This window comes from Zalophus californianus, chromosome 17 (assembly GCF_009762305.2).
Source record: "Zalophus californianus isolate mZalCal1 chromosome 17, mZalCal1.pri.v2, whole genome shotgun sequence".
Lineage (NCBI taxonomy): Eukaryota > Metazoa > Chordata > Mammalia > Carnivora > Otariidae > Zalophus > Zalophus californianus.
Genome location: NC_045611.1, coordinates 55690924 through 55717554, shown reverse-complemented (window position 1 = coordinate 55717554; position 26631 = coordinate 55690924). Strand labels below are relative to the sequence as shown.

The 26631-nt window shown below is 41.7% G+C and overlaps 1 protein-coding gene and 2 pseudogenes across 3 annotated transcripts in view; 2 read left to right on the top strand and 1 right to left on the bottom strand.

Annotated features, from left to right (window-relative positions):
- Positions 1-26631, top strand: part of LOC113935793 (putative protein ZNF720) — a 169199-nt gene that overhangs the window by 63199 nt on the left and 79369 nt on the right. Inside the window, exon 3 of one of the 3 annotated variants that reach the window (XR_004819755.1) lies at positions 22475-22499. The exons of 1 other annotated variant lie outside the window; for it this stretch is intronic. The gene's annotated coding sequence lies outside the window, so the exon portion shown is untranslated. Of the gene's footprint in view, positions 1-22474; positions 22569-26631 lie in introns of those variants that run through there. One more of the 3 variants, XM_035725237.1, reaches the window with a different exon arrangement.
- On the top strand, positions 15159-15597 carry LOC113935888 (annotated as a pseudogene).
- Positions 18617-19605, bottom strand: LOC113935848 (annotated as a pseudogene).

Here is a 26631-nt window from a genome sequence, read left to right as displayed (position 1 = left end):
TGGCTTCATTAGATCAACTTTCTGTCGATTCTGTCAGGAAGCTTGAATTTCTGTCCCTTAAAAGGTCCTTCTAGCCGGACTAAGAATCCAATTGAAATGAGACAGATTAACAAGAAAGATCAACTTAAATTTTGTAAGTGTAAGGAACCTTCACAGGCATGGAAATCCCAAAGGCAGTCAGGCAAAATGAGGTATTTATGTCTTCCTGAACTAAGGAGGAGGACCGGGGATTTTCAGGTGGAAAAATGCACTTCACAAGGCATTAAGAAGAGTAGATGTTTGATAATTTGATGTTTGCCACATCACAGGTGGGTCACTCAGATAAAATTTGTCACTACTAATAACCCATATTCTGTGAAAGACCCCCAAGTTAGATCCTTCTACAAAGTTAAGGGATGGTAAAAAGTTTCTCTTAAGCCAGGGTTCAATTACCTTTAGCCCAAAAGAATGTTCATCTTGTGGGCAGCCTACCCTTGGTCCCTACAGAACATTGCTTTAAACATTGCTACATACGTCTCTGTATGTAGACTTGTGGGTCATGTTACATAAACTCAGATAACCCTGGTTAAAACCTTGTTTCTTCCATTTACTGGACATTTGGCAAAATACTCTCATAAGAGAAAAAAAAATATGTTTGGTCTCATAACTTATTTTGTTGTTTTGGTTTGTTTCCTTGCATTAACTTACTACCTGGTTTCTGGTAAATGTTTAAAAAGGATTGTTGTTGCCATTCTTTGTGTTCTAGTAGCATGTATAGTTGCCATAAAAACATTCCATTCAAACTCATCAAATAACAGTATTTGGGGAAACCATTTTCTAGAATTCTACAATGTTCTCTCTTCTCTATTGAGGACAATACTGGGTTGAAAATTAAAGAATCCAACAAAACTCATATTTCTATTTTTAAAACAAATGAGTCTTGTTATATCTAAGTGACACCTGTTCACCTTTTTGGAGCCAAGAGAGAGCCCTGGGATGTGAAGAGAAAGGAGCCTTACGTCCAGGTAGGTGGGAATGAGTAAAGCAGATGACACAGGTGAGGTGTAATGGTCAAAGCGGAGAACACACCCGCATATGTGATTTGGGAAGTGCTACTTGAAATAATTATCTTAAAATATATGTGAATTGTGCTATAATTTATACCTAAATGTTTATTTTATATAGCAGTGATACTCAGCATATTTTACAACAATCATGGTCTTTCTCTGTATGTTTGTGATGTTGCTTCTAAAGGGTGAATTACAGCCTTGGCATTCTTTGTAAAAGTGGCAATATCTCTTAACAAATTCTATAATGTCATTTAAAAGCTCATCCATAAAATTTTTATTAGAACATTTTATGATTGACTGTGATGAATTTTCTCTGCACAATTTATGCCACATAACACATGCTAATGCTTCAAATGCTTGCTTTTCTTGAGTGCCCGGTCTCGGTTTAAAACTATCGTTATACGGAAGGATCCTTAATAGCGTATCTGTTTTATTCAGAAGTAGTACAGTTAACATTTCTCTTATTGTTTTGGGGAATTCAATAAAACTTCATTTTTATTGATAGTTTCTACAGCATTAGTGAATTGTGCTTTTGTTTTTTATCTGTTTTATAGTTTTGGATAACAATTTTCAACTTAGGAGTTCAAAGATAGTGTAGGGTTTAATTGAAATAGGAATCAGCCATATGTCAAATGCCAATAAAATTATGTGTGTATTTGTTTGTATAAATATTACCCATACATTGTTGGTTCATGACTTACCTTGTTTGTTTCTTTTCTTGGTTAGTTGTCAGTGGTGGTTTTATATTGTGTGTTTATCCTGGGTAAGTTGTTATATGGAATTAATGTCATCATCTATTTGTGGATGAATTCATATTCTCTTTTGAAAGAAACACCTTTTTGAATTAAAGGTAATTTTTTAAAATTTGTATCTCTTCAGTTGAGGTGTCATCATTTATTCTTCATTGTGGTCAAAAATATATGCCATGGAATTTACCATTTTAACCATTTTTAACTAAAGTGTGAAGTGTGTTGACATTATTGGAATACCAATTTTTGAATTATCTCATCCTGTAAAACTAAAACTTAATACCTGTTAAGTACCCACTTCCACCCTTGTGTCTGAGATCCTGGCACCCTCTCTCTCTCCTCTCTTTCCTTCCTTCCTTTTCATGAGGTTCACATTAGGTTTAGTCACTTAAATGAAATCATAGTGTATCTGTATCTGTGACTCATTTATTTCACTTAACACCATCACGTTTTAACCATGTTGTATAAAGTGACAACATGTGTCTCTTTTTTCAAGGCTGAATATTGAATACTCTAGCGAATGTATATGCTACATTTTCTTATGCATTCACAGATATTTCTGTTGCTTTCATCTGTTATTGGCTTTTCTGAATAACGCTGCTGTGAATATCCCTGTGCAAGTATCTCTTGTGGACCCCACTTCGAATTGCTTTGGTTGTATACTGTCAAGTGGGATGGCTGGATCATATGGTAATATGATTTACAACTCTTTGAGGAACCTCCATTCCGTTTTCCATAGTGATTGCTTCATATGCATTTCCTCTAGCAGTGCATAAGGGTCCAATCTCTCTTCATCCTTTCCAGCACGTGTACTTTTTTTGTTGTTGTTCGTGCTTAATAGTGGGATCTGGACAGGTGAGGGGTGATGACTCACTGATTTATATTATTCTCATGAATTGTGAGGTTGAGCATCTTTCCTGTGCCTTGTCCATTTGTGTGTATTTCTTGGATTGTGCCCATTGAAAATTCTGTGCAGTTATTAATCATGCTAGTTGCTGTTTGGTTTTCATTGCAAGAGTTCTTTCTCTGTTCTAAATGTTAAATCCTTCTTCTCTAGAGGCTTTGCAAAAAAAAAAATTCCTTGCATTTTTCAAGTTGCCTTTTCACTCCACTGACTGTTTCCTTAGAATTACTTTCTCAGGGGGTGCCTGGGTGGCTCAGTCAGTTAAGTGTCTGACTTAGGCTCGGGTCATGAACTCGGGGTCCTTGGATTGAGCCTTACATCCAGCTATATGCTCAGCAGGGAGTTTGCTTCTCCCTCTTCCTCTGCCCCTTCCTCCTGCTCATGCTCTCCCTCTCTCCTCTCTTTCTCTCAAATAAATAAAATCTTAAAAAAAAAAAGAATGACTTTTTCTGATTTCAGTATGTTTGAATATATTGTTTCATTTCATTACTCTCAAGGTATTTACTGGTTATTTTCTTTAATTTCATTTTGACCCATTGATTGTTAAGAGCATGTTGTTTAATGTCCAAATATTTGTGGCATTTCCAATTTCCCATCTACTATTCATTCTTTGTTTTATTCCATGGTGATCAGAAATGCTACTTACGATATTAATCTTTAAATTTGTTAAGACGTGTTTTGTAGACAGTCTATGCTAGAGAACATTCTGTGTGTGATTGAGAAGATTGTGTGTTCGACTCTTGCTTGGTGGAGTGGTGTGTATATGTCCATCATATGTAATCAAGTGCTGTCTTTCCTGGACTTGAATGTGGTCTTTGTCCAGTTAAATCAAGGTATTATCCTCTGCTACTATAATGATGCTGTTGATTTCTTCCTTCAGTTCTGCCTTTTGTGGTTCACATATATGGGATCTCTGTTGTCGGGTGCACACATAATTGTACAGTATCTGGGTAATTTCATTTCCTTATGTATGTATGTTTCTCTGTTCTGAAACTATGAACTTATATGTATTTGTGTGATATTACTACAGCCACCTATGCCCTTTTTTGGTTTCCATTTTCATGAAATATGCTTTTACATACTTTTACTTGCATCTTAGGTGTGTCCCTAGATTTAATGTGACTCTCTTGTAGACAGGAGGATGTTGCATCTTGTGTTTTACTCATTCAGCCAATTTATGCCTTTTAATGGGGGGAGTTTAATCTACTTACCGTCAAAGTGATTAGGAACAGGAAGTACTGCTGCTACCTTTTCATGGTTTTCTGTGCTTCTCGTGGCAATTTTATGCTACTTTCCCTCCCATGGTGCTTCATTACATTTGTTTGATGTTTGTAGTGACGTGCTTTGATACGATTCTCCTTTCCTTTTTATGCCTTCTGTAGTTGGGTTTTTTTTCACCGCAGTTACCGCAGGGATTACTTAAAACCTCTCAAAGCTGTAACAGACCATTTTAACCTAATATCGTCAAGAGCATAGAAAACTCTACTGCTTGTCCTGTCCATGCCTGTACCCACTGCAGGTCACTCATAGCCCTATATTTAATAATTCTGTCTTTTCTGTTGTGTACTCTATCATTTAGATATGTCATGTTTATTCTTTTATTTATTTTTTAAGGAAGAGAGAGGGCACGCATGTGAGTGGGGGGAGGGGCAGGTGGAGAGGGAGAGAGAGAATCTTAAGTAGGCTCCACGCCAAGCTTGGAGCCCAATGCAGGGCCTGATCTCACAACCCTGAGCCAAAATCAACCATGCGCCCCTGTTTCTCTTCTTTAAAATAATTCAGTTCAATAGGAAAATTGCAGTCTGTGCTACCTCATTACAATATTCCAGGTTTCTATGTTTGTGTAAACATTTATATTTGTGTAAACATTTACATTTACCAGAGAGCTTTATATTTTCGTGTGGTTTTAATTACTGTTTAGAATCTTTGTGTTTTCACCAGAAAGCCTTTCTTTAGCGTTTCTTGTAGGACAGGTCTAATGGTACACTTCTAGGGGATTTGACTTGGGTATGTCTTCATTTCTCCATTTTTGAAGGACATTTATGCCAGATACAGTGTTTTTGGTTGATTTTTTTTTTGATCTTTTGGTACTTGAAGATTTTATCCCTCGCATTTCTTTCTGTAAGTTCTGCTGAGAAACCATTAATAATCTTAGAAGAGCTCTGTTACACAGGAGAAATTAGTTTTGTCATGCTCCTTCAAAGCTCTCTGTTCACTTGTGATTTTTGATGCATTAATTACAATGTGCCTGTGTCTTCATGTCTTCACATCTGTCCTACTTAGACTTCACTGAGCTTCTTGAGCATGTCTCTGTTTTTCCACAATTGTGGAAGTATAAGCCAGTGGTTCTTCGTATAAGCTCTCTGCCCCTTTCCACTCTCCTCTCCTTGGGGGGGAGTCCTCTTTAATGTATAGATTGGTCTACTTGTTCGTGTCCCATAAGTCCCTTGGCCCCTGTCCTTTTCCACAAGTTTTTTAATCTCCTCAGTGGATAATTTAAAATGAGGGATCTTTAAGTTGTCTTAGTCATTCTTCTACTTCATCAAGTCAGGCGCTGGCTGACCCTTTAGTGTACTTTAAAATTTAGTTTGTGCTTTTTAGCTCTTAATTTCTGTTAGGTGGTTTTTGAAACTTCCTGTCTCTGGATTTTCATTTCGGTCATGCATATTTTACTGGATATCATTTAGTTACCTGGTTTCTACTCTTCCTTCATGAGCACTTTTATGATAGTTAGTTTGAATCCTTTGTCAGGTAATTTATAGTGCTTGATTAATTTAGGGCCAGTTTTTGGAGGTTTGTTTTATTCCTTTAATTGTAACACATTTTTCTGCTCCTTTGTATGCCTTGTGATCTTTTGGTGGTGTCTGGAAATTTAAAAACCAGCCCTGGACCCAGAATTTATGTACTTGCTTTGTAATGGAGAACACAAATAACAGCCATCTGTGCCGTAATTGTGGGGCCTATCAAACGTATTCTGGGGATGTGTAATGTCTGAGTGTTTGTACTTTCACAGTTAAATAATTGTTGTTTTCTGTTAATTGCACATGATGATCTTCAGCACTGCAGTCTCTGGCTTTTGAGCAAGTCCTTACCTGTTCTGTGAGTAGTCACCACAATGCATCAAGTGGGTGTTCCCATTGTTCCCATTCCCTCAGCCTTCCATGTCATGCACGAAAGAAACAAGTCCTCCAGGCAGCTGTAAAGAAGCCAGATTATTGCCCACAAAGTTCACGCATGTCTTTCCTGAGCAGAGTTGAGAGTTTTCTCGCAGTCTTGTCATGGAGTGCCAGGTAGGGTGAACGCTGGCTACTGGGGCAATGTAACAAACTTTCCTTCTCTCTTCAAACAGGCTTTTCTTCATTTGTGTTTGCCTCAGGGTGTTGTGTTTTCCCAACTGGCTTCTGGAGCACTCAGAAAGGCAATTTGGTTAGTTTGTGTCTTCATGAAGGAGCAGGCCTTGTGCTTCCTATTTCTCCATCTTCCTCATGTCACCTGATGAATATTAATTTTATACATTAGCATTTTAAAGCATATACTTGCAAGTGTACTATGTGGGATAATTTATTTGGTATTTTTCAATTAGGTCTTCTCGTGACACCTGGCATTTTTTACAAAAAACAGTCAAAGAGGGGCGCCTGGGTGGCTCAGTCGTTGAGCGTCTGCCTTCAGCTCAGGTCATGATCCCATGGTCCTGGGATCAAGCCCCGCATCGGGCTCCCTGCTCCGTGGGAAGCCTGCTTCTCCCTCTCCCACTCCGCCTGCTTGTGTTCCCTCTCTCTCTGTCTCTCTCTGTCTCTCTCTCTCTCTGTCAATTAAATAAATAAAATCTTCAAAAAACAGTCAAAGAAAATGTATTCGATAACGTGCTACTGGGAAGACAATGGAAGCTGCGGCTTTGAGATCACAGTTAATGAAAGACTGAGAAGGGCAGAAACAGTGTTACAATGGATATAACTAAACTGGGACAGTTACCCTTAATCGAATCCTTCCTGCCAGAAGAAATAGAGAATAGAAAACATTTTGGGGAAAATCCCGCTTTAAGACCATTATGTTTGCAGGGCGCCTGGGTGGCTCAGTTGGTTGAGCGACTGCCTTCGGCTCAGGTCATGATCCCGGAGTCCCGGGATCGAGTCCCGCATCGGGCTCCCTGCTCAGCGGGGGGTCTGCTTCTCCCTCTGACCCTCCCCCCTGATGTGCTTTCTCTCTCTCTCATTCTCTCTCTCTCAAAAATAAATAAAAAATCTTAAAAAAAAAAAAAAAAGACCATTATGTTTGCAGAACTCTGTGAATACAAAGCCTCAGCTCCTTTTTTTATACATACATTTTCTCTGGAAACAAAAGCAGATATTTTGGAAAATCACCTATTCCATGCTGCAAGTAATGATTTGAACCATTTCAAATACAGGAGGTACTAATTTTTCAAAGATTTCTATAAATTAGAAATTTGAAGATTAAAAGTCTAAATATAATCAATTTCAGAATTCCTTTCCTGAGGGTTCGTGATTCTTCTACCAACAAATAGTCTGTCCTATTCCAGACCCTAATTTTGATACGTATTGGACTGTATCCAACCATCACTGTTCAATAGATAACACATAATACATAATTTGGAGCAACATTTTGTGTGTGATGAACTTCGGCTGGCCTTTTGTGAGGACTTGATCTTCAGTAATTACCAAGGTGTTTATAATGGAGAAAGAATTTATGAATGTGATAAATCTGGAAATAAACATTAACAAGGGTAAATCCTAATAAACTTTAAAGAACTCAGTTTCCAGATACCAGTATAAAAGAAATACATGTTGGAAAGTCCTTTATTAAGCTTTAACCTTTTTATATGTCATCATATCCTTCCTGAAGAGATGACTTACTAATGTAGTAAATGTGTCAAAGCTTTAAAGCAGTCTTCAAAACTCAACAGCAGAGACTTCATACTGAGAAGAAACCTTACATATGTAAGGAATAGGGTAAAGCCTTTACCCAGCATTCAAGCCTTCCTGGACATCAGAAAACACATACTGGGGAGAAACCTCAAAAATGAAATGAATGTGACAAAGCCTTTTACCAGCACACAATACTTTCTAAACATCAGAGAATACATACTGGGAAGAAATCTTACAAATGTAAACAATTTGGTGAAACCTTTAAGCATTGCTTAAAACTTCTTTGACAGCAGAGTATACATACGTAGGAGAATCCCAACCCCTGCATTGTACCAGAATCAACTGTACTTATGAATGCAATGGGATTGCATAACCAGTATTACCTCTTCCCAGTAGCATGAAGCCTCAAATGATTTGAGATTATCTTTCCCAAATTTATATATTGTATATTTTCCTCCCCTTTGTAACTACTGGGACATTATGACTGCTACAACGCAGATGATATAGAAGTATTATCAAGAGCGGTGCCTAGGTGGCAGTCAGTGAAGCCTCCAACTCTTGATTTCAGCTCAGGTCCTGATCTCAGGTTCATGAGATCGAGCCCTGTGTCAGGCTCTACACTCAGTGGCGAGTCTGCTTGAGATTCTCTCTCCCTCTCCCTTTGCCCCTCTTGCTTGTGCTCTCTGTCAAATAAATAATAAAGTGAATCATTAAATAAAAAGTATAATGTAGCTATCTCACTTCTTGGTATTGCTGCCTTGGACTCCATTTGATATAACTAGGCTGTTTGCAGGAGGTTTGAACTGATACTTGCTCCTCCTGGTAGCAAATGTATTCGGTAACAGCCCTCAAAGTTACAAGCTAGCGTAAGTTCCTGATACGACAACCCCACGAGTCCTTGTAAACAACAATCTCCATTCTCAGTATATTTCCCTTGTGCATTCTGTAGAGAAGACCCCACAGAGGTTATCATACTCTGCATATTTTGGTTTGAATTGTGCATTCTAGACTTGCCCATGAAGTGCAAGGCGTGCCAACCATGGACCCTAATAAATGTATCTGCCCCAGTTCCTGCCTCTTTCTCTGCCTGCACTCCTTGACTCCATCATGTACTTGTCAAGGCATATCGTGTACATCCTCTAGGATCTATGAGTAATGAACTTGGCTATTTCATTTTCCTTGGTGTCCTTTTATTGAAACTTGACTCACCACAAAAGGCCCAGGGACTCTACAAATGCTAGTGTAACGGGTGCCTGGGTGGCTCAGTCGTTGAGCGTCTGCCTTCAGCTCAGGTCATGATCCAGGGTCCTGGGATCAAGCCCCACACTGGGCTCCCTGCTCCGCGGGAAGCCTGCTTCTCCCTCTTCCACTCTCCCTGCTTGTGTTCCCTCTCTTGATGTGTCTCTCTCTGTCAAATAAATAAAATCTTAAAAAAAAAAAAGCTAGTGTAACAAAGTCACTAGAAATATAAGCCATACCTGCAGAATTCTAAATCACTATTTATAAAATTTTATTCTATACTATTTATTCTTTGTTCATGAGTTTTTTTTTTTTTTTTTGCATGTCCTGAGCAAAAAAGATTCCCATGGCTTTGGTATGCATGGAATGCAAATTGTAAATACACAGAGCTTAAGATATAATTTAGGTGTAAAAGAACTAAGGAAAATGCTTGTGTTTGTATGTGTACCAACATTTAACTATTAGTAGACTACTGTTGACCAGAAACCTTACTGAGAACATAAACAGTTTGATCACATATTTGGAATGTTATTAGTAAAACCACGGGGCCACAACTTTCTGATCATAGAAGATGAACAAGATTGCTCGTTCAAAGCTGGTAATCTGTATTTTGACCTCGGATCGTACAGTGATTTTGCAGGAGCTTGTTAGACCATGTTTGAACTTATTATTTAATTAATGAAACAATGTTTTGTGTGTGCGTGTTAATACTAATGTGTGGTGAATGACATGTTATCCTTGCACTAATTTTAACTTACTCCACATTAAACAAAGTTGTAGGTAAAGAGACTAACTATAATGTATTGTTGAACCTTGAACACCACGGGATTGAACTGTGCGTGTCCACTTACATGTACATATTTCTTATAGTACACTATTGTAAGTGTACTTTCCTTTTTTTTTTTTAAGATTTTACTTATTTGAGAGCGAGAGGGAGGGAGAGCACGAATTGGAGGAAGGGCAGAGGGAGAGGGAAAGGGAGAAGCAGACTCCCTGCCAAGGGCAAAGCTCCATACCAGGCTTGATCACAGGACTCTTGAGATGGTGACCTGAGCTGAAGTCAGACGCCTAAACAACTGAGCCACCCAGTTGTCCCTCCTCATGATTGTCTTAGTAGCATTTTCTTCCCCATTCCTTCTGAGAAGTCCGATCCTGTCTTCATGATTTCATAAATTCTTGCGTAGTACTGAGGACAGATGCTGTTGGATGATAGACGTTCCTGTACTTTTCAGGCCAAAAACCATGGGAGTGGAAGGAGAGGGGTTGGTGGAAGATGCAAATGTTGTGGCCATACCCTTCAAATGTCACATGGCAGAGTAGTTGTTGGAAATGTAGAAGCCTTGTGGACACTGGAAGTATCAGGAAGGTGTGTGCTGTCGTTTTTCAAAGCACTAGAATCTTACGTATATAAGCCCAACGTCAGTCTGGTCCACTGTAGATGGTAGGAAACTCGGTTCTGCTTGAGCCCCATGTCGACTGTTATTCTTTGAGGTCTGTGCAAGGCACTGATTAGTTGGGGGACAGTTCACCAGTCAGAGAGAGAGAGAGCATTTCGGCGTCAAACAGTCCATGTACTTTTTTAAAGATTGACGTTCCTATGTTCACTCTCAGCTCATGCTGCATTTTTACCCATCCTGTGGGGAGCATGAAAGAGGATTTCTGTCAATTGGGGAAACTGATACCATGAAGTTGGGTAGTAGGTTGTGCTCACATTTAACATTGGTACAAGTGAAGTATAATGATGCTTTTTTGGGTAGCTGTTACTTTGTGTTCAGCTATACCATGAAAAGGCAGATGTGTCCTTACAGAAAAGAAGATGGGTACTGTGTTTGATGTATATAATGAGTAGGTAGATGCTCATGTCTGATAAAATGGCTCATACACGCGATGGTATACTCTAGTTCTTCTCTCTGGTATTGTCCAGCAGCAGACATCGTGCTAATACTTGCTCTCATGGCCAAAGATGCTTGCCTCACCTTCAGGCATCAAACCATGTTCCATGCATCAAGGAGGTGGTGTTAAGGACTCAGGGAATTTGTTTTAGAACTACTCCTTTTTCTCTCAGAGCAGGCCAGTCTCTTTCAGGTGCTTCTCTCTTTATCTCACTGACGAGAACGCTGTCGAGGCTACTCTAAGTAACCACATATCTGTAACACAGGTGGACGTGTAAGCTTGTTGGGAATGGCCAGTGTTACCTGAATGGTTTCAAGGCATCTGATACAAAGGACATGCCTTGCACTAGAATCAGATGTTATGAAAAGGCCCTGAAATTTAGACTGTGCCTACTGAGATTCACAATAATTTTATCATATATGGAAATGGGAGTGCTAATTCTTCAGAGGTGAGCATGAGGAGCTTTTTAGTCTGCATTCGTTTATGTTCTCATGGTAGAAATCATCAAATGCAGATTCGTAGAATTCTATATTCAACTCCAGTATAAATTATAACATCTATTTTTGGCTGTATGTATTTCATATCTTATTTGATGAAATATTTGAATAAATTGCAATTCATTCTAAGTTGGATTATTTTGATGAAAGAATGTGATGAGAAGTGTATTTATGGGTGATCCCAGGAAGCTGGAGGAGGGCATTGAAGGAAGTGACATGTGGAAGATGAGGTAGCCAAGACAGACTATGTTGTGGTACTATTTGTTTAGGAATACGGTAAATGTCTAGGTTGTGTGTATGTGTCACATAAGTAACATCATCACATAGAGAATATCTAAGAGTAACTATCTGCATAATTCAGGAATGATCTTTGACTTAGTTACTATACAGGCTGTCAAATTTATTTTGCATCAGAACGACCTGGACCACTTGTAAAATCTCAGATTTCTAGGCTTCTTCCCATGTTACCATTTCATTATTTCTGGGCTGGGCTGTAGCGCCCCCAATTTTCTGTTCTTAAAGTTGTCAGGTTATGCCAATGAGGCCTGTTTTGGGAACCTGCTTTGAGCATGACACCCTGGGGGCATCCTTATGGTTGTCCTCTTCAATGAAGTTAGCCCATGAAGAATGCAGTCAGATATACAGATGGGCATGAATTGTTTTAGGTAGACTATGGTCTTGGTTCTCCAAATGTGAAAGTGGACTCATGTGTAGGCTGGACTTCTGTGTTTAAACCCTGGAAGCTGGACCTGTGTACCTGGTCTTCAGTGCTCAGTTAAATACCCATTCAGGGTATATGTATGTGTCCAGGGCTGGATCTTACACTCTTAAGTCTTAGACCATGGAGGCTGTTCTGTGTGAAGATTTTTGGATGAAGGATTGATTATCAGACAGAGGAGACAATCCAAGAACAGGTCTTCTGGAAGGGTATTTGAATGCCTCTTGTTGCTATAGGTACCCAGGTTCAAATGTTGACTCTACCAATATTATATGATCATTAATCCTTTTTTTTTAATTAAACTGTTTTCATCAGTTATAAAGAAAAAGAAACCTATTCTTTTCTATGAAGAGAAAAACCCAGTTCTTCCCTAATGTGTTTCTCTGCTCTGTGCCCCTCTTACTACATAGAGCACTTCTGACACTTCTGGTCACAAATAGAGTGGAGGTGCTTTCCCCAGAACAGATAGCAAGTCTCCAATACCGTCTGGATGTCTTACAATCTAACTTAATTTGAACATTTACCCAGAGATATCTTCAGGTCCCACAGTTAAGGGTTCAGTTTCACAGGACTGCCCTCCCGCCTTACATAATACTTCCGGGCACTATTCACAAGCTCAGGCTATTACCTGTATTTGTGAATGACTGGGTATAGTTTAGAGATTCCAGTAATGTCTTCCTTGGGTTCAGTTAGTTTGCTAGAGGGGCTTGTAAACCTCAGGGAAACACGTTTACCAGCTAATTAAAGGCTATTATAGGGACAGCTGGGTGGCGCCGTCCTTTAAGCCTCCGACTCTTGGTTTCACCTCAGATCATGATCTCAGGGTCCTGAGATTGATCCCCGTGTGGGGCTCTGCATTCAGCACAGAGTCCGCTTGAGTTTCTCCTCTCTGTCCCTCCCCACCATGTGCTCTTTCTCTCTCAAATAAATAAATCTTGGAAAATAAGTAAAGGTGGGCACCTGGGTGGCTGAGTCGGTTAAGTGTCTGCCTTCAGCTCAGGTCATGATCCCAGGGTCCTGGGATCGCGTCCCGCATCCAAGGAGCCTGCCCCCAACCCCACCGTCTCTCTGTGTCTCATGAATAAATAAATAAAATCTTTAAAATAAGTAAATAAATAAATAAATACATAAATAAATAAGTGCTATGATAAAGGGTAGAGATGAACAGCCAGATGAAGAGATACATAGTGTGAGGTTTGAGAAGCTCCCATGATTAGATTTTGTCCCCATGGAGTTAGGCAGTGTCACCTTCCCTGTGTGAATGTGTTCACCAGCCTGTAATCACTCCCAACTCCATACTATTGGGGTTTTTTGGAGCTGCTTTCATGTACGCATAACCAGTAATAATTCCATTTGCAGCGCTTCTTCCTTCTCTGGATTAAGGGGGGTGGGGAGATGAAGCTGAGTTTTCCAAGATTCTGATTATGACTTGGTATTTCTCATGGCCATTCCCCAACCAGGAGCCCGCCCAGAGTCCCTTCCGTAAAACAAAAAATGCTCCTACTGCTGTTATCATTTAGTAATTTGCAAGAGCTTTCAGAGCTTTGTTCCAAATATATATGTGTTCTATTATGTGACATTGGTAAGAAAGGAATAATATTAGTCCAAATTCATAAAATCATGAACATTAAAATCATGAGAATAAAGCATTAATAACTGGACCATACATTGTAAAGACTGTAGAATGACTTTAGACTTTGAATTTTATGGATTTCATTTTTCATGGAAAACCTAGCCCACAACTCCTGTTTCCATGCTGCTTTCTCTGTTTTTGAATGTAAATATTTGAACCCTGAAAATGACAGCTGAGAATCTGACAGTGGGAATGATCTTCCTGGTCCAGATTTTCCCTGGAAACCTGCAGGAGTTCTACCTCTTATGTCATCATTATTTCCCTTTACTGCACTGGAGCCAGGACAAGTTTGAGAGGTTTTTCTCGGTCATCTGAATGTAGCCAAGTATTGTTCCTTTCTTTTGGTGTTAATCCTAGACACCTTGGCAGCTTTTGGTTTGAAACGTTTTCTCCCTGATTTGGGATGCAGATGTATTTTCAGTTCCACGTAGTGTCCAGAGTTGTGTCCATTGGCAACTCTGGCTCCTTGTCTTCCAGGCCATCACCGTCGGGCCCAGAACTCCAGGTGGGCAAAGCGTTAAGGAACAAACAGTCTCACGTTCCATTATCCCTTCCAGTGTCCTCTGCTGGAACCTATAGGAGCTGGTAAATATCACAATTACTGTGTTTGTGTGTCACAAGAAGATCAATAAATACATCACAAATGCTGTAGATATTGGCACCTGTTCTGCTGTATTTTGTGATAAACACATACACTTCATGCAGCATTCAGATGTACCTCGGATGTTTTGTGTGTAGAACTCATTATGGCTGTTACTCTGTGCAAACACAAGCGTAGGGGCTAACACCTTCACAGGAACAATATCATACCCAGCTCCTCCCCTCAGCTAACACCTACCACCCCACGCATCTTTGTCCTGCAAAGCACCTTTGTAACTTTTTATACCCTCTCTGCCATCATTGTACTTTTTCTCTTTCTCAGTAGACCATCTGGTAGCAAGTGAACAACTTGGCCTTGATTGATGTATATTTCCCAACTGCCAGCCCCTTTATTCTCTTGGGTGATGACCACTGTATATCCAGGTCCTTCTCTGTATCCTGGAGGAATTCCAAAACTTCCTCATCTCATGAGAAAATGTAGTCTGTTTTTGTCTGTGTCAGTCATTTATATATTCATGTCTCCCAGGGTGTTATATACAATTACGAGCCAGTCACATTGTAGGTAAAATTGTGAATAAAATAGAAAATCTGTTTCAGGGGTACCCGGGTGGCTCAGTAGTTAAGTGTTTGCCTTCTGCTCAGGTCATGTCCTGGGATCGAGCCCCACATCCGGCTCCCTGCTCCGCGGGAAGCCTGCTTCTCCCTCTCCCACTCCCCCTGCTTGTGTTCCCTCTCTCGCTGTTTCTCTCTCTGTCAAATAAATAAATAAAATCTTAAAAAAAAAATCTGTTTTAGTAATAATAAATTACAGCTGTACAATGAATCCTTTTGTAATTATATAATTATCCATAGGATATGTTGTATTAATGGTCCCAGGAGTTAAAGGTTACAGTTCAATCATTGCTCCTGAAATAAAACAGAGATACTCAAAATACATTTGAATGTGGGGATTTCGACAAATAGCTCCCTGAACCAGAACCTTTCATGTGAAAGATGGCTGGGCATTCAGTCTTGCTGGCTGCTGTCTCAGTCCTGTTGGCCTGTCAACAAAGTTATTTTGCTTTGCATGTGGGAAAGGCAAGATTAAAATACAAAGTCACACCCCCGGCAGTCTCTGGGTCACCAGAGTTTGAAAGAATATTTCATGCATAACAAAACTGTGGAGTTTTACCCCATATTTCTGATTACATTGTGGATGGCTGGATGGTATTTCAATCAAGTTTTTGCTATTTGTCTGGGTCTGGTCTACATATATGCCCATCACCAGTATTTCTGGGGATATTCAGAAGCAGCTAAAAAAAGGATCACCGGTTTCCGGCTGAGTCTGGGGAGTCTGGCCTTGCTGATGGTCCTAGGCGCCCTGGGGATTGCAAACAGCTTTCTGGACGAATACCTGGACCTCAATGTCGCCAAGAAACTGAGACACTTCTAACGTTCCCCCCTTCCCTTTGCCCAAATGCTTGCAGAAGCTATTTCTGCCCTGAAGGTCATGTGGGGTCAATGGATCTATTCTTAAAAAGAAAAATAATACATTTGAATGTGTATTTTCTTTTTTAAGATTTTATTTATTTATTTGATAGACAGAGGCAGCGAGAGAGGGAACACAGCAGGGAGAGTAGGAGAGGGAGAAGCAGGCTCCCCACCGAGCAGGGAGCCCGTTGCGGGGCTCGATCTCAGGACCCCGGGATCAGGACCTGAGCCAAAGACAGACATTTAATGACTGAGCCACCCAGGTGCCCCACTGAATGTGTATCTTTCAATATAAGATATTTTCCTAGCATATACCTGGGCATGGGGTTTTGAAGACAGTTCCACAAAGATGGTTAACGTGTTTGATGGTCCTTCAACAAACTGGCGCTCCTGATCATCAATGCCAAATCCGTAAGTTTTAACAAGCATAGGCTTAAAACCTTTCACACTAGGTCCTGCCTTAGTACAACCTCAGGAAGGGAGAAGATCCTTTAACAGTGCAAGGTTAAGACCCACAACAAATCTGGAATCATGACCACACCTACAGCTCCTTGTAACCCATGTTAACTGAAGTAGAGGCTTCTTACTCCAGAGAGCCCTGCTCACGGACAGGGTACATCACACCTGCATCAGAGGATGCTGCTCCACCAGGACAGGTCTGTGCCCTGTCTGATGGCACAGACTCAGCCTAAGGTTTCTGCTCCCTGGATCCCTATGGGGGCATCAATTCAGTCTCCCTGGGGACACACTCTCCAGTATCAGGGACTCTTTGTAATACATAGGGATGTCCTGTGTAGACTGTGTAGAATTTGAATATGTTTCCCACTCAGAGAAAGAGTGAGTCATCCAGGGTCCTCTCCTCCCTCCATAGAAGAAATTGCCTTCATGGCCCAGGTGGGAGTCCCTCCTGTGGTTAAAGAACACTGAGCAGGTGTAGAGATGCAAATAGAAACTATTTCCATGGCAGTCGGTCATTAAAAAAACAAATGAAGAGTCATGATCCGTAACATCCAGAGATTTTTAGAGCGAATGGGTACATTGTTGAATTTAGGATTGTGGAGTCAATGTGAGGAAGCGATGGTATAAAGGGGACTTTACTTCAGTTGAGCCAGTTCCCTCTCTGTGTTGTGGTGTGAGTTCTGGTGTCGCCTTTGATGGATCATCCATGGACCAAAGAATTTTTAGTAGCAGTAACATTTATTTTGCATTCTTGTAAGAATAAAAGCTTTCTAATATAATTGCCCCTGAAAATGCTAAGTGTTTATGTTAAGTTGCTTTTTATTTTATTTTCTGAAATAGGAATGAGACTAAATAGATTAAAACAATATGAAGTCTGGGTGTTGAATTTCTTTGGGCAGGCTTAGGAATGACAGGCCCAGACATACCCCAGAAGCAGGGAGATCAGAGCCTACAGCCAGCTCCCTCCCAAGCCCAAACCAGATCCACCCCCTTCTGAGGCTGTGTGCAGGTCTGGCCTGGCTCTGGAGCTCCTCCCTTCCCAGGACAGATTGGAGATCAGATTCTGAATGGCTGTTCTTTCATCTCTCCAGGGCTGGTGCTCACAATTCCCAAAACCCAGAATCCGATAAATGGGAGCAAATGACTAAATATTTTTGCCTTCATTTCTGTTTTTATCATTAAATCATGTGCTTCACCGGCCTTTCACCCAGAATCCTGTTTTCCATTCCTGCAGATTCAGTAGTTGCTCAAGTAACAAAACATAAATCTATGTATACATTATGACATGATTAAAACAATCTAGCTAATTAACATGCCCATCACCTCATAGTGTTACGATTTCTTTTAAAGATTTTATTTATTTATTTGAGAGAGAATGAGAGAGAGTACATGAGAGGGAAGAGGGTCAGAGGGAGAAGCAGACTCCCTGCTGAGCAGGGAGCCCGATGCGGGACTCGATCCTGGGACTCCAGGATCATGACCTGAGCTGAAGGCAGTTGCTTAACCAACTGAGCCACCCAGGCGCCCGTGTTATGATTTTTTATTTCTGACTTTCTAATTAATTTTTGTTGAGAACATTGAAGAGATACTCTCAGAAAATATCAAGTATAATAATAGACACAGATTTATCTGTAGTCACCATGCTGTACTTTAGATCCCCAGAATTTATTCATCTTGCATAAATGAAATTGTGTACTATTTGACCAACATCTCCCACTTCGCCCTCAGGCATGTCCTGAAATTGCAGTTTTACTCTGCTTTTAGGAGTTCAACTTTATTAGATTCCAGATACAATTGAGATAAAGCAGTATTTGCCATTTTGTGCAGCTTATTCCACTTACAATAAGATCCTCCAGGCTCCCCTACTTTGAAATGGAAGGATGTCTGTCTGCTTTTTTTAAGGCTGAATGTTGCATCCATATATCTTATGTATTATTTATGATACATAATATATTCTATATGTATTTTATATCTTAAATTATATAATGCATATATTTTTTTAACCACTCCTCCTAGAATGCAGGAAAACTACGGGGAGATGACACTTTCTATTTGCTAGAATGACTAAATTTGAGAAAAAAAAATTTTGTTAACACCAATGTGGAGGAATTAAAATGATCATACATTCCTGATAAGTGTGGATAAAGTACAGGAAAACTGGCATTTACTTATAAAGTCAAACATTTTCTATCCTCTAATGTGAACACAAGAATGAAAACTCTCTGAACTACTAATCTACCTTTCTGTATTTTTCCATTCATCCATATTTTGGCCCTATTATATAAAAACTTTTTTTTCCTTTTTTTTTTTTTTTTTTTTTGCTGGGTACAGTATACTTTATTCTGGTACATGATAAGGTAGGGCTCCCTCAGTCCCTCCCCTTCTTCAGGGGGTCTGAGATGGTAATTGGAGGTCAGGAGATTCTCAGTGTGTTGGGGGATGACTTGGGGCAAGGAGTCCCCAGCAGCTGAGGGCCTCTCTCTTCCTCTTGATCTTGCTCAGACTGGTGGTCCAGAGGGCTCTTAGTCCTTGGAGGCCATGTGGACCATAAGGTTTGGCTACAGTTGCTGTAGCCAAATTCGTTGTCATACCAGGAAATGAGCTTGACAAACTGGTCATGGTCATTGAGTGCAATGCCAGCCCCAGAATCAAAGGTAGAAGAGTGGGTGTCCCTGTGAACGTCACAGGAGACAACCTGGCCCTCAGTGTAGCTGAGGATGCCCTTGAGAGTGCCATCCAATGGCTGCTTCACCACCTCCTTGATGTCATCATATTTGGCAGCTTTCTTCTGGTGGCAGGTCAGATCCACAAATGACACACTGGGGGTAGGGACACAGAAGGCCATGCCAGTGAGCTTCCCATTCATCTCAGGGATGTCCTTGCAGTGCTGGTAGAATCAGGGATAATGTACTGGGCAACCCCCTCAGCCATCATGCCACAAATTCTCAGAGAGGCTGTCCATGATCATCTGGGTAGCAGTGATGGCATGACCTGTGGTCATGAGTCCCTCCATGATGCCAAAGTTGTCATGAATGACCTTGGCCAGATGGGCCAAGCAGTTGGTGGTACGGGAGGCATTGCTGACAATCTTGAGGGAGTTGTTATATTTCTTATGGTTCATGCTTATCACAAACATGGGGGCATCAGCTGAAGGGACAGAGATGACCCACTTGGGCCCACCATTCAAGTAAACCCCAGTCATCTCCAAAGCAGTGAAGATCCCGGTGGACTCAACAACATACTCAGCACCAGCATCACCCCATTTGATGTTGGTGGGATCTCACTCCTGGAAGATGGAGATGGGGTTTCCATTGATTACAAGTTCCCTATTCTTAGTCTTGACTATGCTGTGAAATTTGCCATAGGTGGAGTCATACTGAATATGTAGACCATGTAGTTGAGATCAGTAAATGGGTTATTGATGGCGACAATATCCATTTTGCCAGATTTAAAAGAGCCCTGGTGACCAGGTGCTCAAATGACCAAATCTGTTTACCCCCACCTTCACCATCGTGTCTTGGGGATGCAGCTTGCACTACCGGAAGACATGGCTGTCTGCTGACTGAGGAGCAGCAGAGAGCCACAAACATTTTTTCTTTTTAATTGATAGGGAAACAGGAGGCAAAGCAGATAGGTGGGGCCCAGTATTACATCTTCATGGTAATTATAGGACATCTAGTGCCCAGCTCGCAGGGTATTATGGGGATGAAATCATATCATGTGTGAAGTTGCCAACATGGTGCACCATAACTTCCTTGTGAACAGAAAATTAGTGCTCAATCACCATTGCAGTAATCAATGTATTACATTGTTTTCCAAATAGAGACTTGCTTAGACATTAGTGCATTCAGTAGCTTTCTTTCTGTATACTTTAAAGTGCTACTATGGTCCTTCAGGGTGGTGATGATGGTCTTTCCTGGGACCAACAATAAACTCACAACAGTGAAAAGTAAATGATAAACTCTTTACTGGGAACTCATCAGGAAATGTTTGTGTTGACGTAAGATGGTGGGGGTGGGTGTGCGGGGCTCAGGTGTGCTGTGCCTGCATTCTCTAGTGTAGCCACTAAACGAGGGTTTCCAGAAGCAGCATCAGCACTAACAAGTACTTGGGAAAGATGCCAATTCTTAAACCCCATTCCAAACCTGCAGAATCACCATTCCTTCTATGGAACCTGGAACACCAAATGATTTCTGTGCACATTAAAATTTGAAAGCACATCATTGCTTATCAGCCTGGGTTTACAGTAAAGATCCCATGGCGAGGGGTGCCTGCGTGGCTCAGTTGTTAAGCGTCTGCCTTCAGCTCAGGTCATGATCCCAGGGTCCTGGGACCAAGCCCCGCATCGGGCTCCCTGCTCCGCGGGAAGCCTGCTTCTCCCTCTTCCACTCCCCCTGCTTGTGTTTCCTGTCTCCCTGTCAAATAAATAAATAAGATCTTAAAAAAAAAATAAAAGATCCCATGGCAAGTTTTAAGAACCACCATCACCTGGGCCCTCTGCCAGAGTCTGTCTATTGGTCAGGGTAAGAACATCACTGCTGTTTTAACTATGTGCTTCAGGTGCTTCTCAGGTAGACCAGGGTGAAGCCCAAGGATTCGAAGGTGTATTTGTGAAAGCTGACTTCAGCTTTCATTTGAAGAGAAGGTAACAGACTGTTTGGTCTGGAATTGGAAGGGGCAGGTCAGTGCAGTCCACGTTCCCTGTGGCAGGATTTGTGGCTGTCTGTGGGAGGGGAGGACATCTGAAACCGGGGAAGGAGAAACTCACGTGCAAATGTCCACATAGCAGCTCTTTTTTCCTGAATCTTTCCTGTGACAAAGTAGAGGTTGGCCTTTTGTGCATTTCAAGATCCTTCTGTCTCTGAGCTGATGATAGCAGGTAATGAGGCCGTGTTGAGGCCTTTAAAGGCTTACAGGTGTGATTTCTCTACACACTCTCAGCCGAGAAAACAATCAAGAGCAAAAGGGAGAGGAAGAAATGCCTGCTTCTCAGGTAAGTTTTGTCTTGACTTAGCTCAGGGCAGTGTCCCCATTTCTTACCGAAATGCCATGTGTTTAGAATTTGCACATTTACTTCTCTACCTCTGTTTGTCCTTCCTAGCAAATTTGTTTTGGACTGCTATTTATCCTTTTAATGATTGTCAAAGTCAGCCCTTTAGGATATTCCCCTCTTACATCCTGGGGCCGTCTCTCTATTCTCTCCAACTGGGCTTTCTATGCAGCATGAAGAATTCCTACCATGAATTCATGACCTGCAAGTATTGAAAATATTCCCTCTGTGACAGATCAACATGGGGATGTGTTGATATCCACGATCCTCACTGGGGATTTGTCGGGTTTTGGAATCGCAATGAAGGAGGAAATATGTAATATTTAGATTCTGTCTGGGTGTAGTCTGAGTCTATATAAACTGAACGACCATGAAAAAACAATCCAGGTGGCTATCAGGCCCAGAATAAGTCAGTGTTCTGAAAAAGAAAGCCTTGCTGTCTAGATTGCTTCAACGAAGGACTTACTATTTGAAATACATGAAAGATTCCGGGATATGGGAGCTATCTCTGGCTTGAAATTTCATAAAACTGCTATATTTTCATGATTGGAATCATAATATGATTTGTTTGTTTTCTAAACTTTATCACAATAGTAGAGTCCTAGGTGCATCAGGCCACTGATACCAGTTTGTCTTGTTAACTGATGTTAACTTTGTTCACTTGGTTCGGGGTCTTTCTGCTAGATTCCCCCGGAAAATGTGGGCTCTCGCCTTTCTTTACAGGAGATCTTGGCCTTTGCAAATAAAGGTACTAAATGGTCTTTGGTTTCGTGAGTTTCCATTTAATTCTGCATAGTGTCACAGATAGGCTCTCCTTTATTGCCTTTTTTTTATTTTCAGCAGAATGAAACAAGTACTGTGTAATTACTGTATATTCAAGTTTCTTAAAATTCTGTAGTGTGATTCAGCACAAATGACAAATGCCTGATTATTTCCTTGAAATAACATTTGTTGGTGTAAGGAAGGAAGTATTCATGATGTTTTGTCTTGATTTCAGCCTTACCATTCCCTGAGGTTATCTGTAAACTTCACTCTAGATTAGTGATAATTCTACAAACTAACTGGCATAAAATACTGGTGCCCACATCTTAAAATCAAATATCTATTCCTTATTTCTGATTCAGCAGTACTTGGAAGTGGAGTTAAGGAGCTGAACGTTGAAAATTGAAAATCCTTCCTAAGTATTCTAAAAAGGCCATCAGGAAATGGTGTTTGGGGAAATAATTTTCTATATGCTTCTGCAATGTGCTCTCTTCTCTACCGAGCATAGTGCTGGATTTGAAATTGTAGATTCTCCGGCAAGAGTCATGCTTCTTTTTCTTGTCAATAGGTCTTGCTGTCTGTAGTCTGGATCTGGTCAACTTCTTTGGAAAAGTAAAGAACCCGGCACATGAAGAGAAAGGAGACAGTAGCCACACACCCAGGTAGGTGGGAATGAATGAAGCAGATGACACAGGTGGGGGCCAAAGGTCAGAGGAGAAAACTTGACCATAAAATGTGGTTTGGGATGCTCTGCTTGAATGGAATGATTCTGGAAGCCTATGTTTAATTCTCTGGTGGTCACAGAGGGGCATCTCCTGTCTCACTTTCCACATGCTCCTACATCCTCTAAGGACTTACCTTCTGTTCTAGTGTCTTCCATGACATTCACAGTGAAATCCAAAAGCCTCCCAATGGCCACTAAGGGTCTATGTGACCCGATTACTATTCCATTGCTTTCGGGGATATGGGAAAATCTGCACACACAGGGAGTTTCTAAGTGGAGGCCCCAATGTGATTTACTCCTTTCCCATTATTGGGTGCACTTGTCTCCTGGAGACACACACAAATTCTCATACAGCATCATAAATGCGGGGGTAGACTGACCCTCCCCTATCAAATCTTACGCAGAGTAGCCTTCCCCATGGAGGTTTCCCCATTGACCAGACTCTGTGCTCTGTCCTCAGAAATGTACCTGGGAGCTTCAGTGTTTACATTGGCCTCACAGTGGAATATGTTAGGCCCCTTCATGAAGACCTAACTGATGCTAGGCCCTATCAAGGACTAAGTGACAGAATCTTTGTGGTTGGGACACTGGACATGGTAGTTCTAAAAACTACACAGGAGATCCCAACATGAAGCCATAGCTGAGAACTATTTTTCAAACATTGTCAAAATTTTATGAATATGCAGACCATTTGAAGTTCCCATTAAAAATAGAATCAGGGGCCCCATACCCTGGTATCATGACTCCCTAGGTGTGGATGAAGCCCATTAGTGTGTATTTTTAACACTCACTGAGGGTGCTGTCCCCAGACTTCATTTCCAGTAGCATTATGTTAGAGCAGAAGAGCACATCTGAGTCCCTTATACCAAACTATCCTTTCTCAACACAAATACTGCCTTTCTCAGTGATGACTCCTAACAGCTTCTGGGAAGATGACATTCTCTGCTCATCCCATACAAGTTAGGAAGGGAGTAGATAAGGCTGTGTTGTCTGAGCAAAGTTGTTTTGGATAAATAGTATGTGCTCATTCATGAAAGGAATGTTTATTGAGCATCTACTGCATGCTCCAGGTATATGAGGATGCACCGTGTCCAGGATACTGTGCTGGGAATCTTACATACATTATGCATGTTAATCGTTCTAAAGCCCTGGAAGTTGGGTCCTCTATGATCATCTTTTCCAAAAGAATTTGGATGCTGGGTGCGCCTCCCTGGGATTGTAGAGGTTCTTTTCTTTTTCATCATCATTAACCTTAAAGATAATGTCATGATAGCACAAATATAGAGAGCAGCCTGGGAGATAGGAAGGGTGGATTAGAGGCTCTGAGGGAAATTTGAGGGGTCCATCATTTGCATTTATGTATTTGATTAATTTTAATGTGTGGACTATCAGTGGACATCCCTGGAATGGAAGGTGGGGTGCTATGCGTTATCTTGGAAGCAGTGTTTTAAGCAGAAAGGTGAAACTGCCTCCCCCAATTTTAAATCTCTTACTTGCTTTATCTGCGGCTGAGCCTCAGGAAAGTGTGAATGCTAGTTTGGGCCACCCAGGTGGGCCTGCCAGGAACTCTGTTCTCTGAGCTGTTCTGAGAAGGGAGGCACAGGGACTGACAGTGGAGCTGTGGAGGGCAATTTCGTGGTCTGAGGTTATTTTCCACAGAATCTGAACGGACAATTCCCTGTAAGTCTCCGTACTCCCCATTTAGGCAGAGGGCCTAATCCCGATGTAATTTCTGGGCACCTGAGCTCTGTGCACACAATGCTAGGTCCGAAATAAGAAACAGGAATCCGGGGGCTTCAGTGGGTCCGCTGGAGGTGGGACTGACCGGCGCCATATGCATTCATACTGCACAGGGCGATCGTGGGTGTCCAGTCCCTCATCTCCGTCTGTTTCTGGCATCCTCTGCACTGTGGCAGATGACATGCTCAGGACCTTGAGGGGTTCACCTTTGTTTTCAGTGTGCACGTGTGTGAAGTTTTGGCAATAGGAAAGGCAGAAACGGGGAGGGCAGGTAGACTCTGGGTGAGATAACGTTGGTCAGAGGGAGGACGGGGCTGAACATAGACTCTGGTCCCAGCTTGCCTGAACTGTGAACTCAGATGTGTGGGCTTGTTTGAGATGAGATTCAGGTGTGGTGCTCTGGAGACCCCGGCTGGTAAAGGGAGGAGCACACGACTGCAGGTTTGGGCCCAGAGAGAAGCTGTGTGCGCCACAAATCCTGTGTGCGCATGCGCAGCACCTGTTGGGCCACTATATGCGCAGGCGCTATGGGGAGCCCTTACCAAGGGGGAAGTCTGGGGAAGTGAGGGCAGAATCGCATTGGTGTGTTGTGCGCATGTGCAAAAGTGAGCGGAGCAGGGCGGGCCGATCTGTTGCCCTGTGTTCTGCCCGCTTGCAATGTGGGTAAAGAGTTTAGGCCACTTGAGAAACTGGTCAAAATGAAAGGTGGTACCGTGATCTTAAACGTGAAGTGTATATACATTCAAATTTTCCAGAGTAAATTTGACCAGTAGATTTGTGTTTTCAAATGGTTAGTCTTGCTCCACCTGTAGGAGGTAGCAATGAGGTTTTTCTAGAGAGGTTGTGGAAGGGCAGTTTTTGATTGGATATACCCTAAGCAGGTGCCTTATTTTTGGAAGGCCTAGTTGACGTAATTGTTTTTTTTTTTAAGATTTTTATTTATTTATTATTTGACACAGAGAGAGAGAGACAGAGAAGGAACACAAGCAGGGGGAGTGGGAGGGGGAGAAACAGGCTTCCTGCTGAGCAGGGTGCTCGATCCCAGGACCCTGGGATCATGACCTGAGCCAAAGGCAGACGCTTAACGACTGAGCCACCCAGGTGCCCCTAGATGATGTAATTGTTTGGTCTTAAGTTCATTTTCTTCCTTTCCAGTGCATTGACTGTGAATTAAGTTGTGGTTTGCTTACAGAGGCTACTGAGACATTAAAGCCCCTGAGTTTATGGCTTCCCTGTTTAATTTTTTTTTAAAGATTTTATTTATTTAAGAGATTGAGAGAGAGAGAGAGTATGAGAGGGGGGGAGGGTCAGAGGGAGAAGCAGACTCTCCCCGAGCAGGGAGCCCGATATGGGACTCCATATGGGACTCGATTCCAGGATCATGACCTGAGCCGAAGGCAGTCGCTTAACTGACAGCCACCCAGGTGCCCCCCTGTTTAATTTTTTTAACAGTGAAAACACGGTGGGATATTATGTGTTTGCGTGTGTGTGTGTTAAAGATTTTGTTTATTTATTTGAGAGAGAGAATACAGGAGGGGGGGAAGGTCAGAGGGAGAAGCGGACTCCCTGCCGAGCAGGAGCCCGATGCGGGACTCGATCCCAGGACTCCAGGATCATGACCCGAGCCGAAGGCAGCCGCCCAACCAACTGAGCCACCCAGGCGCCCCGTGTGTGTGTGTGTTTTAATCGATTTGCAAGGGTAGTTCAACAGTTGTCCGCTCACTGTAAGAACACACAGTCATGATGGTGCAACAATTTCATGTCCCAGAACCACCCACTAAGTTACATGTGTACAAATCAAAGATCCACATTTCATGTGTGTGATAGCAGGAGACAGATACATTTGTGTGTGAACAAGGAAGTGTTTCAACAAGTGTTACATTTACAATTACAGTGGAGTATCTTTCAGAAATGCAGTAGATGGCACCACCTTCATATGGCATTGATTAAGGAAAGCAATTTTTAAGATTTTATTTATTTATTTATTTGACAGAGCACAAAGTAGTGGGAGATGGAGAAGCGGACTCCCCACTGAGTAGGGAGCCAAGAAAAGCAATTTTATTGGCAGTAATATTGGTATGACAATATTTATGCAAACGTTAAAGTAAGTGCAAAATATTTTAGTTTGTATGTGTGTTACACAATGTCAAATGGAACTTCACGGGACGCCTGGGTGGCTCAGTCATTAAGCATCTGCCTTCGGCTCAGGTACTGATCCCAGGACCAAGCCCTACATCGGACTCCCTGCTCAGCGGGAAGTC